This window comes from Arachis hypogaea, chromosome 20, assembly GCF_003086295.3.
Source record: "Arachis hypogaea cultivar Tifrunner chromosome 20, arahy.Tifrunner.gnm2.J5K5, whole genome shotgun sequence".
NCBI lineage: Eukaryota > Viridiplantae > Streptophyta > Magnoliopsida > Fabales > Fabaceae > Arachis > Arachis hypogaea.
In genome coordinates, this window is record NC_092055.1 from 78958425 (window position 1) to 78981317 (window position 22893).

At 40.5% G+C, this 22893-nt stretch overlaps 1 long non-coding RNA gene and 1 other non-coding gene across 3 annotated transcripts; both read left to right on the forward strand.

Annotated features, from left to right (window-relative positions):
- Positions 1–508: 508 nt before the first annotated feature.
- Positions 509–940, forward strand: LOC112782348 (uncharacterized). Of its 2 annotated transcripts, none has more exons than XR_011879165.1 (3): positions 509–604; positions 675–737; positions 874–940. It is a non-coding gene; the product is annotated as an uncharacterized lncRNA (long non-coding RNA). The 2 variants fall into 2 exon arrangements; XR_011879166.1 differs by having other exon boundaries at positions 880–940.
- Positions 941–10559: 9619 nt separating this feature from the next.
- On the forward strand, positions 10560–10663 carry LOC112788391 (small nucleolar RNA R71). The gene has a single exon (XR_003195756.1). It is a non-coding gene; the product is annotated as a small nucleolar RNA R71 (small nucleolar RNA).
- Positions 10664–22893: the final 12230 nt, after the last annotated feature.

Here is a 22893-nt window from a genome sequence, read left to right on the forward strand (position 1 = left end):
GAATACACTTTTCTCATCAAAGAAAACGCTTTTAAAGAGTAGCTTATTTATTCTGTTTCAGGTGCGCTTTTAAAATGTCTCCTAATATGACAATCCTCAATAAACACTTAGTAAAAAAAATTTGTTGGCCCTCTCCCTCACTCACGCAGCAGTGCAGCACACACTCTCATCCTCACTCAACATACACAAATACGAAAGAGAGAAGAAATCAGAGAGGAGAAGTGAAGGAAGGAAAGAGAGGACGATGCCGCTAGGGCTCCGCCGCCATCGCCGTTGTCGTCGAGCGCCAGTGAGAGAGAGAGCTCGAGGATGAGAGGAAACGCGATGGAGGAGAGAAAAATGAGGTGCTCTGTCGCCACTGAAGCTCCACCACCACTGCTAAGGCTTGTTTCAGTCATTGTTCTGCCACCGTCGGGCTTCTGTGCCCCCGCCGAGGAGCTCGAAGGGAGGAAGCAGGGATGTATCACCGCCTTCGTGCTCTGTCGCGGCGCTGCCGTCGACTGGAGCTCGCCGTTGAGCTGCTGCACCGTCTCCAAGCTGTTGCGTCACCGCTCATCTCTTCACTGTCACTGCTCAACACCATCGTCGTATCCTCTGTCACCAGGTAAGCATTATATTCTCTGTTCTGCATCCTCTCTTTCTTGCTCATTCTCTAACACGCTCTCACTTTGTAGTTTGAAGGTGTGTATGATTTTGATAGTGATGATGAACTGCAATGGCTAATTGAGATACAGAAGGTATGTATCAATTTTCAATTGGTTCTATGAATTTTTGGGCGTTTTGGGTTCTAATTTTAGGTCTTCTAATTTTGGGGGTTTCGCCTTCTGATTCTCAATTTGTTATGATTCCTTTCTGTGTTTGCATAAACGGAAGCAATAGGTGCTGGAAATTTCATACGTGCATGCTAAACTAGGGAAATCATTCTGTAGAAAAGTGTCGAGCTGAAGGAGTTTTCATTGATTTCATGCCCTCCTAGTATGGGTCTTCAAGGGATGCGATGGTCAATTATCGTTGATCAGGTTTTACTTCCTTCACATTTCAATATTATAACCTGAAAAATAGTAGTTTTGGATATTTTATTAAGAATATTTCACATGATTAGGTTTTGATTCAGACACAAATGAAATGAGCATTTTCTTGGTATTTCACAGCGAGTCCTAAAACTGGGTTTAGATTGGGACACAAATGAAATGAGTATTTTGATGTTTGCTAAGCTTGTAAAGCCATTGATCGAAACTGTTGGGATTGTGATTAATAGTCTTCATATCAAGGTTGATGTGTGTAAAAGCAATGTCCACATTTTGAATTTTGAAGAAGCAAATTTAGAGAAAAAGAAAACGTGGATATCTTATCTTTACTTCTGGCGCTATGAACTATTGAACTGATTTTCATGCATTAATTAAAAACATGGTTTGGTGCTTTATCTTTTTGTTATTAAAATTCATATTCATTTTGCAGCTTCTATTTACACCAATCCTGGATGGAAATGCACTTTTGTATTCATTTGTATCCTGAATGGCCTGGTGTTTTTTCTGGTCTGGTGTGTTTCTACTACATTTGATTTAATATAATTGTTGTAAGAAAAATAATAAAATTTGAGTTGTGCTATTTTCCATAAAAGACTTCTGTTTGTGGTGCTTTTGTAGAAAGAATATGAACTTCGGTTTTGATGCAACTCTTAGAAATTGTAATGCATTGTGAATTATGAAGCTGATTCTATGTAAATGGATATCAGCTTGATGCCTTTCTTGTAATCATGCTTATTTTGAATTTAAATTTTTGTAGGGAAAGCTTTTTGTGAGAGCCATTCAAGAGCTATGGCAGTGGTGGTCGCGGTTATTGCACGTGGTGGTGGATACAGAGGAGGAGGAGGCGGTGGTGATGGTGCTTGCTACAGCTGTGGTGGAAGCTGTAACAACTGTGGGTATTTTGGGCTTTTGCAAGGGACTGCCCAGCAAGCTCTCGCTGAAAAATGTAAGTATACAGCTTTAATTTCTCTGATCATTATGTTGTGTTTGAAAAATAGTGGTTTTGCAGAATCTTGTGTCTTTCGAGTAGGATTGATTGAAAATTTTTGGTACCCTTTTGGTTAAAAAGTAATTTTAAAACTGAATTTTTGGTTAATTGTAAAAATTTTAATTTTTAACTTACTATTCACCTGCAAATGTTTATGCAAAATAATTGGTCTTTATTCTCAATGCAGCTTGGTGGGTTTGAGGGGAAGGAGGAAACTGTAATTTAGTAGAGGAATGGTGCAGTGGAGTGGGGCAGCGGAGGTGGCGGCAATGGCCTGATCAGATTGGGACTTGGGAGTAGGCAGAGGAGCATTACTGAACTCCTTCAGGTGAGGATTTACGCCAATTTCTATATCTTGGTTTCCTTGATTGGTTAGTTAGTTTGTATTGTTTCATGTTAATGTTTTGGTCCTGCTTCTACATTTGATTTAGAATTGTTTCTTCACTAACTGCAGATTGGGGAAGCTGGTAGAGCCTATATTGGTGTTTTGGATCTACTCATAAAAGCAACAAGCAGGTTGGTCATGCTGTCCTTGTTCCTGAACCTGCTACACCAGCAGGTCTAGCTGCTACTGTGGCACCAAATCCTTCAACCACCATTGTAATGCCATTCATTGTCCCTCTATCTTCTCCTGAATCTTTTCTCCAATCTGATCCACCTTCCGCTACTCCTTCGCCGGCTGGATTACTCTCTCTCAGTCAATTCTTACTCATCTGGTGGACCTGCATCCATTTGTGAAATATGGGTTTAACAGATTAATGAGTATTGTTAGATTAGTGATTTTTTATGTTTATCTTACCTTCTGATAAAGAATAGAATATTGTCATTATGTTTATCAATTTGTCTGGTTTTTATTTTTGACATTAACTCCCACCTTAAACAATTTTGATACTCACACTTATTCACTTACGTAACATGTCAGGTGCTAATCATTGCCACTGCTGATCGTAACTACGCGACACTATCGCAGGTCAGATATTGGCAATAGATTCTTCTGTTTTGTATTTATTTGGTCCAACTAATGCGCATAAACTTGTTATGCTACGATTTAGAAAATTGCACGATCGGCAAATTTCCTTCCGGCAAGTGCACCGGTTATCGTCAAGTAAAAACTCACAATAGAGTGAGGTCGAATCCCACAAGGATTGGTTGAATGAGCAATTCGGATTAGAAGTGTGTTCTAGTTGAGCGGAATCAAGATTTAGATGAGAATTGCGGAATGTAAAATTGGCGGGAAAAGTAAATGACAAGAAATTGAAATGGCGGAATCTTAAATTGCATGAATTAAAGAGCAGAAGCTAAATTGCTGAAATTAAAAGGGAATGGGGGTGATTGCATGAATTGAGTTGCAGAATGTAAAGAGAAAGTGGAAATCAGAAATGGGGAATTCATTGGGTATAGGAGATATTGAGATCTCCGAATCAAAACATGTTTATCTCTTCCTCAACCAATGCGTTCATTAAATTTTGCTTGGCAATCTTATATGATTGGATCCCAATCCCTTGGCTCACCAATTCTCTCTAAAAACAAACAAATTCCCAATCCCTTGGTTTAAATGTTCATAAGAAGAGATGATGCTCGATCACTGATTATACCACACAGTTTCATGAACCACAATTTGGTAGGATTACATGTCACAATATCCATCCAAACCCCAATCCAATTCACTGTGAGAAAGCTTCTCTAGCATGAATCCTCCATTCCTTTCCCAAGGTTCCGAAGGATTCCAATTATGGGTAGTTTCTTTCCCAAGACAACTACCCAATGGAATTAGATCGAGAAGCTTTCTAACAAAATTCAAGAGAAAAGATTGAAGAAGAAGATAAACTATTATTGATTCATTGAATTACAATAGAGCTCCCTAACCCAATGAAAGGGGGTTTAGTGAGTCATAGCTCTGAATTCAATTACAAAGATATGAAAACTAGCCAAATGAAAAGGTAAAAGTTCTCTCTAACTTAAATTCTATCCTATTTATACACTTTCTATATTGAGCTTCTGTTGTGTTTCTTGGGCTTTGAGGCCTCTTCCTGCTTTCCTTTTGCCTTGGGTTTATGATCCATAATCTTGATGAGGCTGTTGATCCAAATTCTGTAACATTCATTGAGCCAACTTAGTGATAATCAAATAATGACACATGACTCAATAAATGGAAATTTCAGACTCATCAATCCTTCAGGCCCAATCCTATAAACCATGATATTCAATTGGGTTTCATACCAGAGTAAGTTTAAGTTAATGTTTGTGCTCAAATACTAACTTAAACCGCAATATTTTTGGCCCAGAAACCCTTTTCCAAGAGTGGCGTTTAAGTTGCAGTTTAAGCTTAAACTGCAGCTTAAACGCCAGACACTTCCAGTGATGCCTTTTGTGGAAGCACGTTTAAGCTTCAGTTTAAGGTTAAACTGAAGCTTAAACGTGGAAATGGAATAAGGCAGCCCTGGAGGGTAATATAGTCGAACACGTTTAAGCTTCAGTTTAAGGTTAAACTGAAGCTTAAACGTGGAGATAGAAAAGGCAGCCCTGGAGGTCGAACACGTTTAAGCTCCAGTTTAAGGTTAAACTGGAGCTTAAACGTGGAAATGGAAGAAGGCATCCTGGAGGTCGAACACGTTTAAGCTCCAGTTTAAGGTTAAACTGGAGCTTAAACGTGGAAGCTGAGAAAGGTAGCCCTGGGGTGTCGAACACGTTTAAGCTCCAGTTTAAGGTTAAACTGGAGCTTAAACGTGGAAATGGAGAAAGCAACCCTGGAGGAGAAACTTGGTCGAACACGTTTAAGCTCCAGTTTAAGGTCAAACTGGAGCTTAAACGTGGAAATGGCTCCCTGGTGCTTTTCCCCTTTCTGGCGTTTAACCTCCAGTTTAAGGTTAAACTAGAGGTTAAACGTGGAACTGCCCCCCTTGGTGTCCTTCTCACTTCTGGCGTTTAACCTCCAGTTTAAGGTTAAACTGGAGGTTAAACGTGGAAATGCTTCTTTGGTGAGACTTTCATTCTGGCGTTTAACCTCCAGTTTAAGGTTAAACTGGAGGTTAAACTTCAATTCCAGCATTTCTTAGCCTTCCTGATTCTGGCGTTTAAGCTCCAGTTTAGGCTTAAACTGGAACTTAAACTCCACATGTGATATTCAAGCTTCCTTTATTGATTTTGTTGCTTCCTTGCTTAGCCTCTTCTTCCCTGAAATCATCCAAACAATTGCATCAAAGTCTTGCAAAATTTCATGAGAAATCTTCCATTCATAGCATTCAAGTAATATAACTAAAACTCATGGATTTTGCATTAAAATCATACTGTTTGGATGGTTCATTGCTTTGTTATTCATTTAACCATTCTTGGTTACTTTAAGCTCAAGAAAGTGCATAAAACAACTAAAACTAACAGAAAAATGCTAGTGAAACTAGCCTAAGATGCCTTGGCATCACAACACCAAACTTAATACTTGCTTGTCCCTAAGCAAGTCCTGAGTTATTTGAGAAGAAAGTATGAAACAGAAAGCAATTACATTGGCTATATTAGCAAGCATTTGAAGTTCATCAGAAGGGTTTTATGCAGAAAGTTGCAGCATCACTTTTTCATACTTATCAGATAAGATTATCACTTTTTCATTGCATCCATCAAACACTGCTATGGCCTCTTGTTATTCTTATGTCCTTGGCACTTTTCTCTTCTTTGTTTTTCTTTTCTTTTTCTTAGAGCTCCTTTGCTTCTTGTTTGCTTAGTGTCATGTGTTGCACAAGCCTTTGGCATTTTCTTTTTCTTATCAGTGCACTACACATATCCACTTTAGGCATTTTAGTTCACATTTCTTCTTGAGACATTGGTGCCCAGCACCTCTTTGTGTGACTAAATGTTTTGTATTTAGGTTGCTCTTGATAATGGACTTTTGTTTGATAATCCCGGGTTAGTTAACCCAAGTTACCGAGTGTTGAAACACTCCTCAGAACCTATTCATCCAAGCATATCCTTAATACATAAACACCACAGGCATTTGTCTCAGAAGTTCAAACCATTGGTGCCTAGCTTATTTTCTCAATTTTTTTGCTTTTTGGTTGCCCTTTTTCAGTGGCTTTTTCTTCTTCTTTTTCTTTCTTTTTCATGGCCAAAGACATTTATTCATCAAGATCCATAGACAGTTTTCAATTTCTACACAAAAAATGATAATTCTACACTCTATTTCCAGTGATCTGACTTAAACAATCAAGCATGCATACCACCACTTAATTCTACTTGATTTGTCACTAATTGAGCCAAGTCACTTTTGTTCAACTTTTCTTTTATTTTTGGAAACAGAACAAGCATGGCAAGCACTTGTTTAAGAAGATGAAGTTATATCCAAACATCTAGGCATTCACTTTATTCAAAGCAATAAACAGACAAATATACTAAAAACTTCACATTCCAGAAAGATTCAACATTTACAGTTTAAACCAGAACAAGCATGCTTTTGTTTTGCCCTTTTTAAAGAATTATCAAGGAACAATACCACCTTGTGAAATTCCTTGTTTTCTCTTTGTTGCCAGGAAACACTTTAATTTCTCCTTCTTCTCCTAATTGTTGCTTCATGTTTTAAGATCCTTGTTTCCTTTCCTGCAAACAGTGATGAAGTTGCTTGCTCTTCAAGCACTTGAGTGGTTAGCTCAACTATGTGTGGGTAAGTATCTGAGTCTTAAGTTGGTGTGTGAACACCAAACTTAGTCTCCCACTTACTTCTCTGTTCTTTGAATCCTTGAGTTCTCTTTGGAATGAAGTTGCTGCTAAGGGTTTTAAGCATTTCTGTGACTGCTTAGAATGGTTGTTCTTTTCATATAATTCAAAGGTTGTTGTGTTCAGTTGATCTTTATGGTGGAACACCAAACTTAGAGTCACACATTCCCCTTTGAATTATTGATCCACGAATTCATTGTTTGGTGTGAAACACCAAACTTAATTCTTTGCAATGCACAGAAACTACTTCACCCTTTTTATTGAAACAAATAAAGAAACAGCAAAAGGGTATTACCTCAGGTTGGGTTGCCTCCCAACAAGCGCTTCTTTAACGTCATTAGCTTGACGGTCAGCTTCCTCAGTTGAGGTGATATTTAACCTTGTCCTTCTCCTCCACATCTCCCAAGTAATGTTTGAGTCTTTGACCGTTCACAATGAAGGTTCGTTGTGACTTTTCTTCCATGATTTCTACTTGTCCATATTTGGAGACCTTGGTGACAAGGAATGGTCCAGACCACCTTGATTTTAGCTTCCCTGGAAATAGCTTCAGCCTAGAATTGTAGAGCAATAATTTTTGTCCTTCTTCAAATTTCCTTGGGGCTATGTTGCTGTCATGCTTCTTCTTTGCTCTTTCTTTGTAAATTTTGGCATTCTCATAAGCTTCAGCTCTGAACTCTTCCAACTCTTGAATTTGCAACATCCTTCTTTCTCCAGCAGCTTTGCTGTCCAAGTTCAAAAGTTTCAAGGCCCAGTATGCCTTGTGCTCCAACTCCAGTGGCAAATGGCAAGCTTTTCCGTATACTAGTTGGTAAGGAGACATTCCAATTGGTGTTTTGAAAGCTGTCCTATATGCCCAAAGAGCATCATCTAGCTTAATCGACCAGTCCTTCCTTGAAGTTCCCACAGTCTTTTCCAGGATCCTTTTGAGTTCTCTGTTAGATATTTCGGCTTGCCCACTTGTTTGTGGATGGTATGGTGTGGCTACCTTGTGTTTGACTCCATATTTTAGAAGCAATGCCTCTAATGGTTTGTTGCAGAAGTGGCTTCCTCCATTTTTGTCTTTTCTTTTGTACCTGCACAAACAAACAAGTTTGCTATTATTTTTCGGTCCATGTGAATGATGAATAGTACTTGCACATGTAAATCAATGATTGACTTCATGAGCTTATAGCCGTGACTTTTGTATGTATGCACACTTATTATTGGACACCAAACTTAGTGTTTGGTAAAGTCTCCTAATGACATGAAATCCATATTGGTTGTCCTTAATGAATGTGCATAATTCTAATAAATCATAGTCATTTTGGCTCTTTGATTCTAAACAAAGTTACTACCCTAAGTAATTGAAACCAAAGTATTAAAACATGCGAATGGTCTACTTGTCATGAATTTCGAAATCCAGAGGAACTTCTTGCTTTTCATGAACCGTGTTCAAAGAGGAACACCAAACTTAATGTTTGGTTGTGCTCTTTGCATGAAAAATTGAATGCATTTTGAATAAAGTTTGGGGTGCCTTCAGGCACACCAAACTTAGAGACAAATTGTATTTTATATGCAATGTTTAGTGCACTCTTTCAGCAGTTGTCCTGAGGATTCAAGTTCATGCATAAGAAACCATGCTTTATTAGATGCAAAACAAAACAAAAAAGTAAGGATATTAAAAACATGGGTTGCCTCCCATGAAGCGCTTCTTTAACGTCACTAGCTTGACGGTTGTCCCTTGTTAGGGTGGATTGTAGTGCTTGACGTTTTCTCCTCTCACTATGCAAACGTCCCCACTTGATTCCTTCATGACCTCTAAATGTTCCATAGAAAGAACTTTTCTGATTGTGAACACTTGAGGGAGCTGGGAAGGAATGGTTTTGAGGTCAGGTGGGATTGGCAGATAATGACTTGATATCACTTTATCTCCCGGAGAAAAACCTTCAGTGGGAATTTTCTTGTTTCTCCACCCTCTTGGCAATTTCTTTACAATTCTTCCCTTTCTCTTGAAGCTTTCTTCATTGACCCTTATGCCAGGAGGATCCTTCTGATCTGTTTCCATTGATTCTTGTGGCTTTAACTCTTGCAACTCCTGTTTGCCTTCCAAAGACTGTTTTAGAGTTTCAGCTGCTGGATTACTTTCCTCCAAACACAGATGGCTACTATCATCCTTAGGCTTTTCAGGTTCTGGTTCAGGCTCAGATGCAGGTTTGAAAACTTTGAAAATGAGCTGTTCATCATGTATTCTCAGAATTAGCTCTCCTTGTTCTACATCTATGAGCGCTCTAGTAGTGGCTAGAAATGGTCTTCCCAGAATGATAAGGTGTAGGTAGCTTTCCTCCATGTCCAAAATGACAAAGTCTGTGGGGAAGTAATAATCTCCCACTTTCACCAGCACATTCTCAACTACCCCTTCAGCTTGCTTCTGAGTTTTGTCAGCCAGTTGTATGATTACATCAGTGGATCTCACCTCATTCAGTTGTAGCCTCTTCATAAGAGTTAGAGGCATCACATTTATGCTAGCTCCTAGATCACAGAATCCTCTGTCAATTTTTGTTTCCCCTATGATGCAAGGGATATGAAAACTTCCTGGGTCTGTTTTCTTAGAGATTATATCCTTCTTGATGAGGGCACTGCATTCTTTGTTCATTATTACAGTTTGTCCTCCCTTTAAAACTCTTTTCTTGCTCAGCAATTCCTTTAAATACTTGATATGTGTAGGCATCTGCTGGAGAATCTCAAGAAAGGGAATATTGATATGGAGAGACTTAAATGTCTCTAAAAACTTTGAATAGGTTTTCCCTTTTTCACCTCCTCCTAACCTCTGAGGAAATGGTGCTTTTGGTTGGTATATTTCCAGCATGCCTTTTTGCAGCTCCTTGGCTTGCTCAGTTCCACTTTCCTGCTTAGCTTCTTCCACACCTTCCTTCAAGATTTCTGGCTCCTGCTCTGAGGGCCTGATTCCTTCTTCTTCTGAGACTTCCTTCAATATGGTGATGGCCTTGCATTCTTCCCATCTCACTCTCTTTTGTTCCCCTTTAGGATTCTTTTCTGTGTCACTAGGGAACACTGCAGTTGATTTGGGGGCCTGTTGAGATAGCTCTCCTACTTGAGACTCCATCCTCTTGAGTTTTTCACCATGGTTTCTTAAGGTAGCTCTCACATCATCCCTGAAGCTTTTCAATTCGGTTATGTCTTGACTCATGGTTGCCATCATTCCTTCTATCCGGTTTAATTGATCTTGAAATTGTTGGTTTGGATTAGGTTGGGTAGGTTGATTATTTTGGCCATGATATGATGGTTGGGAGTAAGTGTTTTGTGTGGCTTGGTATGATCTTTGGTTGGAGTTTTGGTATGTGGAATTGTTATGTTGGTTGTGGTTGTAAGGCTTGTGGTTTTGTGGTTGGGTTTGTTGGTTTCCCCACCCAAAGTTTGGGTGATTTTTCCATCCTGGGTTGTAAGTGTTGGAATGTGGATCATATGATTGCCTTTGTTGGTTTCCCACATAGTTGGCCTCTTCCCAATCACCTCCTTCAATGCTTACTTCCTCTTGATCTTGTGTGTGTATTGCAGCCACTTGCTTTGTTTCTAATTGCCTGGTAAGCTCTGCTAGTTGCTTGGCAAACACCTTGTTTTGGGCTAGAATTGTATCAACATGGTTCAGCTCCATGACTCCCTTAGTGTTGTGCCTCTCTGATGCATAGTAGTACTCATTCTCAGCCACTGTCTCAATCACTTCAATGGCTTCTTCCACAGTCTTTTTCCTGTTCAATGAACCTCCTGATGAATGGTCTATAGCCTTCCTTGATTCATAAGAGAGTCCATCATAGAAAATATGCAATTGCACCCAATCATGGAACATGTCTGGTGGGCATTTCCTTGTCAAATCCTTGAATCTCTCCCATGCCTCGTAGAGAGTTTCACCATCTTGTTGTCTAAAAGTCTGAACCTCAGAACGAAGCCTATTGACCTTTTGTGGGGGGTAGAAACGTGCCAGAAACTTGCTTTCCACCTCATCCCATGTTGTTAGACTCCCCCTTGGGAATGATTCCAGCCACTTAGCTGCTTTGTCCCTAAGTGAAAATGGGAACAAAAGCAGTTTATAGGCATCTTCCTGGACTCCATTGGACTTCACAGTGTCACAAATTCTCAGGAATTTTGTGAGATGTTGGTTGGGATCTTCATTAGCACTCCCACCAAATGAACAATGATTCTCCACAAGTGATATTAGCTGTGGTTTGAGTTCAAAATTGTTGGCCTGAATGGGTGGTTTCTGAATGCTGCTACCACAATTCCCAGAGGTTGGGTTTATGTATGAACTAAGAACCCTCCTCTCAGGAATGGCATTGTTTCCATCAGCTCTCTCATGGTTGTGAACTTCTCTATCCATGTTGAGATCTAGAGCTTCCTCAAAATTGTCCTCAGATTCTCCTTCAGATTCTTCTTCTCCCAGTACTCTCTTCCCTCTTGCTTCCCTTCTAAGTCTATGAAGGGTCCTCTCTGGTTCGGTATATGGAGGAGTTGATGTCTCTCCTCTCCTACCTGTCATACAAGAACACAGCACAGGCAACAAACAAGTGAAATACTCTTGGTTAATGGAAGAGTATGGTTAGAGCAGTTGAGGAATTAATTCAAACAGTTAGTGAGTCAGTGAGTTAGTTGCTTGAATTTAAAGGCATAAAGAAAGAAAGCATATAACAGAGTGCAGAAATTAAAATTCAACAAGTAACTTGTACTGAATTAATCAAAACAAAAAAAAATGCTCAATCTAGTTAACTTCCAATTGGAGAATTGTCAATCGAAAACCAATCCCCGGCAACGGCGCCATAAACTTGATGCACATAAACTTGTTATGCTACGATTTAGGAAATTGCACGATCGGCAAAATTTCTTCCGGCAAGTGCACCGGTTATCGTCAAGTAAAAACTCACAATAGAGTGAGGTCGAATCCCACAAGGATTGGTTGAATGAGCAATTCGGATTAGAAGTGTGTTCTAGTTGAGCGGAATCAAGATTTAGATGAGAATTGCGGAATGTAAAATTGGCGGGAAAAGTAAATGACAAGAAATTGAAATGGCGGAATCTTAAATTGCATGAATTAAAGAGCAGAAGCTAAATTGCTGAAATTAAAAGGGAATGGGGGTGATTGCATGAATTGAGTTGCAGAATGTAAAGAGAAAGTGGAAATCAGAAATGGGGAATTCATTGGGTATAGGAGATATTGAGATCTCCGAATCAAAACATGTTTATCTCTTCCTCAACCAATGCGTTCATTAAAGCCTAAGCAGATGCATATCTTGCATAGACTTCTCATGCAAAAGTCTTTTGGCTTGAAATTGAAGGCATGAATGATGCATGAGCATGTCACTGAAGGCATGAAGGATGCATGAGCATGACACTCATGTTGTTTATATTATATTGATGGCATATCTCCTGGTTTTTATCTTAGATGGCCAATGTGTGTAGCCATGTAATCTGATGCCGTCTTAGTAAAATATTGAACATTGCTATTGAATGATAAGAACATCAGCTTGCATTGAAATATAAGTTAATTAACAATCACCATGCCAAATGTGGAATTCCTTACAATACTTGCATATATGCTTGATTGCCCATAGGGCCTTGCATATATGTGGCTGATAAATGTGACAAGTTGTGTTTCATTGCGTTACTTTGAACTTGGTTTTGTTTTGTTTTTTAACCGGCATGAAAGCACACAATTTCTGCTTCATAATGGCTTATTGGAGTGACACGTATTTTTATTGCGAGCTTATTTTCTCTACATCTCACAAGCAGTGTTCACTGATCTAATGACTTTCTATCTTTTATCAGTTGATATGGAATTTGTTCCGTTCCTCTTGGATACTGCATATAAGCTGCAACAAGAGAAGACTTTCTTCCATTGATGCTCTTTTGTCATCTGTTTTGCATCCTGTGTTTTTTAATGATGAAATAATGCACCAAATAGGCAATGCACCTGGACCCCTGAAATGGGTTTGTATTCTCTTCAACAAGCTTTCTGATCTTCTGCTATGTTATTTCATGAAACTAGTGACTATTAGTTTTAATGCTTGGTAAACAGTTTGTTCAAAATCTTCTTGAGGAAGGAACAAAGAGTCCTCGTACAACTTGTCTGGCTGCACTGCACTTAACAGGATTGTGGCTCGTAAATCCTAGGATTATAAATTTTTACCTAAAGGAGCTAAAGCTGCTGTCTCTCTATGGTTCAGGTACAAAACTTAATTATTTTGCTGTATAATTGATTTACCTGGCTATCTATCTTTTGCTTTATAATATCAATTTCAATATATCATTCTGAATTTGAAATCACCTCTGTCAGTTGCATTTGATGCAGATTTTGAAGCTGAACTAGCTGACAACAATGATGCAAGACTGGAAGTGTCTCTATTGGCGAGGAGCCCTGACCAAGAGCTGACTGAAGTTAGTAACTCAACAGTTAAACAAGTTGGCTTATAGTCCCCCCCCCCACACACACACACAAAAATGTCCTTAACATCATGATATTTCTATGATAATAGAAGAACATACTGGTTTGCAATTTATTATAAGTGTATTATTTCTTTGAATTTCTTGAAGCTCGTAACTTTGTAGTAATTCGCCACTTCTCTTACCAGGCATTTATAATTATAATTATTATAAGTGTATTATAAGTATAATTATGTATTTATTTTTATTTTATAATATTCAACTCATTTAAATAAAAATGCAGAATTATTATAAATGTAATCATATTATTAACTATTATGTTGTATTAATAATTATTAGATATATATATATATATAGAAAAAAAAAAACAAAACCTAAGGCTACACTTATATACAGTAGCTATAGTATACAAAAAAAATGAGGGATCTAAGGCTACACTTATAAAAAGTAGCCATGGTATACAATGTGGCTACGCTTTACTGGTGATGCAGTAGCATTGAAAAGCGTAGCCTATTCTGGCAAAATTGGAAGCTGAAAAGCGTAGCCTTTGGTCCTGGACAGCATCACTTGAAAAGCGTATCCTATTCCCAAATGCCAAAACCGTAGCCCTTGGTGCAGAAAAGCGTAGCCTTTGAGAATAGGCAACGGCCGAATAGGAATCACTTCAAAAAGCGTAGCCGTAGCCCAAAAAGCATAGCCGTAGCCTAAGGCATCATTTTTTTTCACTTTTGGCTACACTTTTCAAGTGTACTTGAATGGGTGTTTTTCTTGTAGTGTAGGTTGAGAATGGTGATGAATGTCACGGATCATCACATCTATCATATTGAAGTGCGAATGAACATCTTAGATAGAAACAAGCGTGTTTGACTAGAAAACAGAAATAATTGCATTAATTCATCGAGACACAGCAGAGCTCCTCACCCCTAACAATGGAGTTTAGAGACTCATGCCATCAAAGAGTACAAAGTTCAGATCTAAAATGTCATGAGATATAAAATAAATCTCTAAAAGTTGTTTAAATACTAAACTAGTAACCTAGGTTTACAGAAAATGAGTAAACTATGATAGATAGTGCATAAATCCACTTTCGGGGCCCACTTGGTGTGTGCTGGGGCTGAGACTTGAGCTTTATATGTGCCTAGGCTGTTTCTAGAGTTAAACGCCAGGTTGTAACCTGTTTTGGGCGTTTAACTCCAACTTGTAACCTGTTTCTGGCGTTTAACGCCGGAATAGGGCAGAGGACTGGCGTTGAACACCAATTTGCGTCATCTAAACTTGGACAAAGCATAGACTATTATATATTGCTGGAAAGCCCTGGATGTCTACTTTCCAACGCAATTAAGAGCGTGCCATTTGGACTCCTGTAGCTCCAGAAAATCTACTTTGAGTGCAGGGAGGTCAAAATCCAACAGCATCTGTAGTCCTTTTTCAGCCTCTGAATCAGATTTTTGCTCAGGTCCCTCAATTTTAGCCAGAAATTACCTGAAATCACAGAAAAATACACAAACTAATAGTAAAGTCTAGAAATGTTATTTTTATTTTAAAACTAATAAAAATATATTAAAAACTAACTAAATCATACTAAAAACTATGTAAAAACAATGCCAAAAAGCGTACAAATTATCTGCTCATCACTAACCCTCAAAGAAAAGGAAAGGGCAAGGCTACCACTGGTAAAAGGAAAAGAGGTGAATCCTCTATGTCCATTCTGGACATTATGCATGATGACTCCTGGCGAGAAAAATACTTTACCCCGCAGGAGAAGGCTGACCAGCTCCTCCCTGCCAATGATCCTATTATGTTTGCAAACCGATACTGTGAGCTGAAGTATCTAGTGTTTGCCACCTCCAGAAACCCGTACTTGCGGCGAACTCTAAAAATTCCAGAAGAACTACAGCAGTACACCTCCGATCAGATCAAACAAAGAGGCTGGTTCTTCTTAGAGAGAAACCTGACAGAGGTCAATGCTTCCTGGGTAAGAGAATTTTACTGCAATTATTTCAAGACCTCCCTGGATGCAGTGCACCTCAGAGGGAAACAGATATTGGTCACTGAAGAGGCCATTGAGGATATTCTGCAGCTTCAGCCTAAGTCAGATCAGCCTGACGGTTACCAAACGGTTGAAGAGGATATGAGGTTTATGCGATTCGATTGGGATGCTGTCATGGAGCGGATATCCCTTGACCCTACTGTCCCATGGGTCATGGGTAAGAACACCACAATGCCTAAAGGAATCAAGCTTATGTATCTGAATGATGAGGTTCGGCTCTGGCACCAGATCCTAAGCAACTTTGTTATGCCAAGCACTTATGAGACGGAGCTGCCTGCAACTATGATCACCCTCCTCTGGTGTGTGCTAGAGGGTAAGGACCTGTATCTGCCACGATTCATCCAGCACTATATGGCCAGGATCCATGTCAGAGGCACCCTTCCTTTCCCTTACCTGGTCACCCAGCTAGGCCGTCGATCTGACGTGCCTTGGGAGGATGCTGATGAGAAGCCACCTGCTGCGGACTGCAAGAAGATTATCCCTCACAGCAGGAAGTTTCGGGCTTTAGGCTATACACCTCCATTCCTGACCGCTTCTGCTGAGACAGCCATGCCTTCAGCTGCCCCTTCTTCTTCCACTGCTGCACCAGCCCCACCCACTGCACCCACACCTGCTCCTGAGCCTATTTATCATTTGGTGCATCGACTCTTCGCCCGCTTGGATCGTATGGAGCGTTGCAACAAGCGACGCTATGAGCACGTCAAGTTGATGATCCGATCCGGCGGCGACATCCCCTCCAGCCTGACACCCCTTCTGATACATTTGAGGTGGAGGCAGACGATCACGAGGAGGAGACACCTACCCAGGCTGCACTGGCAGGACCAGAGCATACTACACCACAGCAGGAGGTGCCACACCAGATACAGGCTACAAATGCAGAGATTCCTATCTAGTCAGAGTCTCCTCTGCAGCAGACAGATCCTCCTACCCTCATCCAGTCCACAGACCCTCAGGCCACCACCGAGACTCCAGCAGCCCATCCTTCCAGTGATGACACTCCTTCACACCCAGCTTGAGTGAGCATCGAGGACGATGCTTTATTTTAAGTGTGGGGAGGTCGCTATCCCTGGCATATTTCTTTTTGGTGAACCACTACAGACTCTTTTATCTTATTTTGGTTATTTCTTGTATTTTTATCTTCATTTTTATCTTTCAGTACTTATACATTGTTTTTTCCATGTATTTTTACTTTATTTCCGCATTTTGCACTTTAGTTTATATTTTAGCCATTTAGTTTAGTTTGCAATTCTAAACTTATTAGTTATAGAATATGTGGAAGTAAAAGAAGTAAACTAGAGACTTTAGTAATTTAAAACAATCCACACACCTTGTATATATAGCATAACATGTTAGTTAGTTAACAACATTTCATCAAGGAGGAACACTAAAACTTTAAAGCCACCCAAGAAATTTTACATTGAGAACAATGGGAACTCTTAATTTCTACTTGCATGACATATATAATTGATATATGATTTTTGAGCTAGAGAACACACAGCCTGTGAGTTTTGAGCTTAATTGTATGGTTACATTCAAACCATAATTTTTATTCCTGTGTGTTTTGCCCTTCCTTTTTATTCTGGTGTTCTTTACTTTGTTTTAGTCTATATGTCCAATTATAGAGTATAGATACATACTAAGAGATGATTGAGGCCATTACTTGTTTAGCTCACTTATCCCAAATAAGTCTACCCTTTAAATCACCCTTGTTAGCCCTTTTGAGCTTTTTAATCCCCTCTTGTTCTATAAACCACATTACTAGCCTTAAGAAGAAAAATAAAATAAAAACCCCAAGTGAATCTTTGGTTAGCTTAAGATAGAAATTGTGTATTGTTTAAGTGTGGGAACTTTATGGGAACATGGATGATAGAAACAAAGGTAGAAAGTTAAAAAGAATAAAGATGTTTCAAAATATATCTCAATTTGGGAACCATGCTCATGTGAAATCAAAGCAATTGAATTACCATGTGCATTAAAAAAAATTTATTTTCGGTATTTAATTAAGGGGATACAAAAATTTCCCAATTGCAAAATAAAAAAGGATCAATGCACATGGGATAAAAAAATTAAAGTTAATGCATGAGCTTGCAATACAAGGTGAGAAAAGTTGGGCAAATAGGTTAAGAAACTTTGAATTACAAAATATGTATGTTAGGTGAGATCTTAGACTAACCAAGGATTCACTTATTAGCTCACTTAGCCTTATACATATACCCTTACCTTTACCTTGGCCCCATTACAACCTTGAAAAAGACCTCATGATTTTTCTATGTCTGTATTCTATAATTGTTGATTGGTTAGATGAAGAACAAGGTTATAGAAAGTAAGGATAAAAAGAAGAATAGAGTGATTAACCCAATAAACACTGAGTGACTAGAGAATAAACACAAAATCCAGTGAGGGTTCAATAGCTCATCACCATATATCTCTGCTTAAATTGTTAATTGTCTTGCAAGTTTGCAAAATATTTTTACCCATCTCAATTGTAAAAGTGCTTCAACATTATCTAGGGTTTGGCTATGCATATATGATTCCTTGAGAATGTGAATTAATTTAACTACATGTAAGTTTTATATACAAGTGAATAACAATTAGAATTGCATGATTCATTTAGGTAGTTGCATTTAGGATAGATTGCATTGCATGAGATTCCACCACTTTAACCTTACCTTACTCTTTATCTTGGACTTAGCATGAGGACATGCTACTGTTTAAGTGTAGGGAGGTTGATAAACCCATATTTTATGATATATATTGTGCTCAATTTAAGTGATTTATTCAATCCTTCACCTACTTATTCATGTAAATTGCATGGTTTCACTTTCTGTTCATACCCTGGGTCGAGCTATCCGATAGGAAAGCCCAATAAAGGGCTCAAATAGAGGAACACGACCCAAATCCAAAGGCAATCCCAGCCTATAGAGATAAAGGCGGTTCCCTTGAAGATAAGCTGACTTCATCCAAAATAGGATAAGATAAGATAAGATAACTAACTTATCTTATCAGAAAGGTCAGCCCACACTACTATAAATACACTGGAGCACCCAGGTATAACTCATACTCTGATTCTACGTAAAACCTGCTTAATACCCGTGCTAACTTAAGCATCGGAGTCTCTTGCAGGTACCCCCCACCCTCCGGTGGCCAAGGATCAGCAGTGCAACAAGTCCAACAAGTCGGACACAACAGCTCCGGCCGCCACCAGCCGGCCGGACACGTCATCCCCGACCAGTACCAAGGATCTCATCCGAGATCGACCTCCAGTTTCAGGTAACCCTCCGAACATTGGCGCCGTTGCCAGGGAACCTGAAAGTCATCCCAAAACCATGGCGGACGGCCATGCCAACGACCACGACTCGGATCTGGAGAACAGAACACCGCACAAGAACGCGGACACTACGCTAAAGGATACTCCGGAATCCAACGGGGACAAAAACTCACCAAATCCGGGAGCCATGGAAGCACTTCAAGATCGCTTAAAGCAACTTGAGAAAGAAATACAGCAACAACGGGAGATCGGAGAGGATCTACAAAGAGAGGTACGGCGACGTCGAGAACTAGAAGAAAAACTACAGCAATTAGAGGCCGACCTCAAATCAAAAGCTCCTCGGACCACTCCTGAGGAAAATTCACACAAAGAACAAGATCCATTCACCAGGGAAATCATGAAGACCAAAATCCCAAAAGATTTCATGCTCCCGGATATGGTTTTGTATGATGGCACTACAGATCCCAACCATCATCTCAGCAATTTCAGAAGCAGAATGTACCTTACCGACGCTTCAGATGCCGTTCGCTGCAAAGCTTTTCCAACAACTCTCACGAAAACGGCGATCAGATGGTTCGACAACTTACCTCCGAAGTCCATCTCAAACTTCGACGTGCTGGCCAAAAAGTTCCTGGCCAGATTCTCCATCCAAAAAGATAAGGCCAAGCACGCACCCAGCTTACTAGGGATCAAGCAAGGAGATCGGGAGAGCCTCCGCAACTACATGGAAAGATTCAACAAAACATGCATGGACATACAAAGTTTACCAACAGAGGCCGCCATCATGGGGCTTATCAATGGCTTACGAGAGGGACCTTTCAGCCAATCTATATCTAAAAAGTATCCTACCTCCTTAGACGAAGTCCAGGAGCGAGCAGAAAAATACCACAACTACAAAATTTGGGGCCTCCTACCGAGACAAAGACAAGGACTCCAAAAGGAAAGAAGATCGACAGGGTGAGAAAATCAAAAAATACCACAACTACACTCCTCTCAAAGCATCCCTGGTCGACGTGTACAAAGAAGTCTGCCATACAGAAAAAATCCCCCCAGCGCGGCCACTCAAAGGCAAAAGGGGAGTAGGAAACCGGAAGGAATATTGTGAATACCATCGAATTCAAGGGCACTCTACCAACGAGTGCTTCGACTTGAAAAATATCATAGAAAAATTGGTAAGAGAAGGAAAATTAGATCGATTTCTGGCCACCCGAGATGATGACCAAAGAAAAAGACGGAGAGACGAAGATGATGAACGAGCTGAACGGTCACCTTGGACACCAGAAAGACACGTCCACATGATACATGGCGGATTCGCAGGAGGTGGGATCTCCAAATCGTCCCGAAAGAGATATCTCAAAGAAGTATATCATGTTGAGGGAAAGGAGGAAGCACCCGACATCCCGGCGATAACATTTACTAAAGAGGACGCATCCGGCATCATCTCGGGACACGACGATCCCATGGTCATCACTATTATACTGGCAAATGCCAATTTACACCGCACACTAGTAGACCAAGGGAGTTCTGCCAACATCTTTTTCAAAACAGCCTTCGACAAGCTCGGCTTAGACGAAAAGGAACTTAGAGCATACCCGAACAATCTGTTTGGACTAGGAGACACTCCGATACAACCGCTGGGATACGTATCGCTACACACTACTTTTGGAAAAGGGAACCAATCTAGGACCCTCAAAATAGACTACATTGTGGTCGACGTAAGTTCGGCCTACAATGCTCTCATAGGTCGGACAACACTCAATCAACTCGGCGCAATAGTCTCAACTCCGCATCTATGCATGAAATTTCCAACTATAGAGGGGATAGCCACGATAAAAGCAGATCAAAAGATGGCACGTCGCTGTTATAACAAGAGCTTAAACCTCAAAGGCAGAGGAGAAGAGTTTCATACCATTGAGCTTGGCAGAGCTCAGCGTCGAGAAGAACTCCGTCCCCACCCAGAAGGTGAGGTAGAGAAGGTTCAGATTGGAGACACCTCTGACAAAACGACTAATATCGGCACGGTCCTAAAAGGAGACTCAAAAGAATTACTGATACAATTCTTACGAGATAATGTCAACCTCTTCGCATGAAAAGCCGCAGACATGCCAGTCATAGACCCTAAGCTAATGTGCCACAAGTTGGCGGTCTATCCAGGATCGCGGCCGGTGCAGCAGAAGTGAAGAAAACTCGGACCAGAATGATCCAAAGCTGTAGAAGAACAAGTACAAACGTTACTGGAGGCAGGATTCATAAGAGAAGTCAAGTGCCCACTACGGCTAGCCAACGTCGTCTTGGTGAAAAAGTCAAACGGGAAGTGGCGCATGTGTACCGATTACACCGATCTCAACAAAGCCTGCACAAAAGATCCATACCCACTCCCAAGTATTGACGCTCTGGTAGATGCTTCCTCCGGATATAGATACCTCTCATTTATGGACGCCTATTCGGGATACAACCAAATCCCCATGTATCCACCAGATCAAGAAAAGACCTCGTTCTTAACACCAAAGGTGAATTACTGCTACATCATGATGCCTTTCGGTCTCAAGAACGCGGGAGCTACTTATCAAAGGCTAATGAATAAAGTCTTCTCAGATCACATCGGAAAAATCATGGAAGTCTATGTGGACGACATGTTGATAAAAACACAAAGCGAAGATACATTATTGTCCGACCTGGCTCAAGTGTTTGACATTATAAGGAAGCATAACATGCGACTCAACCCCGCAAAATGCACCTTCGCAGTTGAAGCAGGCAAATTCTTGGGCTTCATTCTCACATAAAGGGGAATTGAAGCAAATCCAGACAAATGTCAAGCTATACTCAACATGAAGAGCCCAACCTGTGTCAAATAAGTACAACAACTCAACGGGAGACTGGCCGCCCTATCCCGATTCTTAGCAGGAGCTACGATAAGATCTCTCCCCTTCTATGCTACTTTAAGAAAGGGAAAACAGTTCGAATGGACGACAGAATGTGAGCAAGCTTTCCGAGACTTCAAGGAGTTCCTAGGACGGCCACCTATCCTATCTCGACCACGAGTAGGAGAACCACTCATATTATATCTCGCAGTAGGAAGCCGAGCGATAGCCTCAACACTAGTCAGAGAAGACGAAAATGGGCAACAACCCGTCTACTTCATTAGCAAAGCACTACAGGGATCCGAGCTGAACTACCAGAAAATAGAAAAATTTGCCAATACTCTCATCCTAACATCTCGACGACTCTGCCCGTACTTCCAGGCTCACACCATTAAGGTTAGAACTAACCAGCCCATAAAAAGAATATTGCAGAAAACAGATTTAGCAGGCAAAATTCTACAATGGGCAGTCGAGTTGTCAGAATTCGACCTCCAATATGAAGCTCGGACGGCCATCAAATCACAGTATCTGGCCGACTTCATCGCAGAATTCACAGATACCCTGGAAACTCCCACAGGCGTGATAATAGAAAGCAACCAAGGAACCTAAGTTGAGCTCTCCCTCAAGTTCGGGTTTCCGGCCTCCAATTACCAAGCGGAATATGAAGCATTATTAGCTGGTTTGAAGTTGGCTAAAGAGGTCGGAGCTCAAAAACTCAACATTTACAGCGATTCACAAGTGGTCACATCACAAATAATAGGGAGCTACCAAGCCAAAGACCCCACCATGAAAAAATATTTGGATAAAACCAAGGAACTACTCGGATAAATCGGGGAATATAAGATCTGCCACATACCCCGCGAACAAAATGCCCGAGCTGATGCACTCTTAAAACTAGCCAGCACCAAACCAGGGGGCAACAATAGAAGCTTCATCCAGGAAATGTTGCAAAACCCATCAATCTCGGAAGAGGAAAAAGTCCTGGCCATAACAAGTCAGGACCAAGGATGGATGACCCCCATAATCAACTACCTCAAAGAAGGAACACTCCCCGCAGAAGAAAAGGAGGCAAAGAAGCTAAAAAGGGAGGCACATTACTACACCATCATAAACAACATTCTGTACAAAAGAGGAATCTCAATACCGTTACTAAAATGCGTGCCGACCTCCAACACAAGGGAAGTGCTAGAAGAAATACACGGCGGCATTTGTAGCAATCATCTTGAAGCACGAGGTCTCGCCAAAAAAGTACTCCGAGCAGGATTTTATTGGCCAACTCTACAGAAAGAAGCTACAGAATTTGTAAAGACATGTCCACCATGTCAAAAACATGCCAACTTTGACATCGCCCCGCCAGAAGAGCTCATCTGCGTGACTTCGCCTTGGCCGTTTGAAAAATGGGGACTCGATCTTCTCGGCCCTTTCCCACAGGGATCAGGACAAGTTAAATTTCTCATAGTGGGAGTAGATTACTTTACAAAGTGGATCGAGGCAGAGCCCCTAGCCAATGCCATCGCTCAAAGAAGCCGAAAATTCTTATATCGAAACATTGTCACAAGGTTCGGGGT